We start from the raw sequence: 589 nt of genomic DNA on the forward strand, positions 1-589 counted from the left end.
GGACACTGAGGAAGCTGGCATCGCTTGGGGCCTGTTGGGGGAGAGTAGAATCATTCTTCAACATTGGTGATGGTGATGATGATTGATGATGGCGACGACAGAGGATGATAACGAAGGTGACGTTGAAATTGACAGTGGTGATGGTGATTGTTGTGAAGATGACGACGATGAGGAGGAGGAGGAGAAAAGAAGAATAAGACGTTCATGATCATGATCATGATCACGAAGGATAAGAAGATGATGATGGTCATCAAGGAGAAGAAGAAGAAGAAAAGGGAGGATAAGGACTGGGGAGGAGGAGGAGGAGACAATGATGAAGATTTGTATTTTATTTCTCTGTGTGCTGATGATGATGACAACCCATTTTACGATAAACTATAGAAGCCTGCCGTAATCAAAACTCCATGCTTGACTTTAGAAACGCTTTTGACCAAGTTATCTACGTGATTTTATTAGCAAAGTTCAGCATTGATACCACTGACCTGCATATAACAGCACTGTTTGTTTAGCTGGCTTTTAACCTTTTGACTGTTTTTGACGAATTTACTCGTTAGTAAAGGGGAGTGTCTTGCCCAAGCTACACCCCCAG

This window comes from Babylonia areolata, chromosome 33 (assembly GCF_041734735.1).
Source record: "Babylonia areolata isolate BAREFJ2019XMU chromosome 33, ASM4173473v1, whole genome shotgun sequence".
In the NCBI taxonomy this organism is placed as follows: Eukaryota; Metazoa; Mollusca; class Gastropoda; order Neogastropoda; family Buccinidae; genus Babylonia; species Babylonia areolata.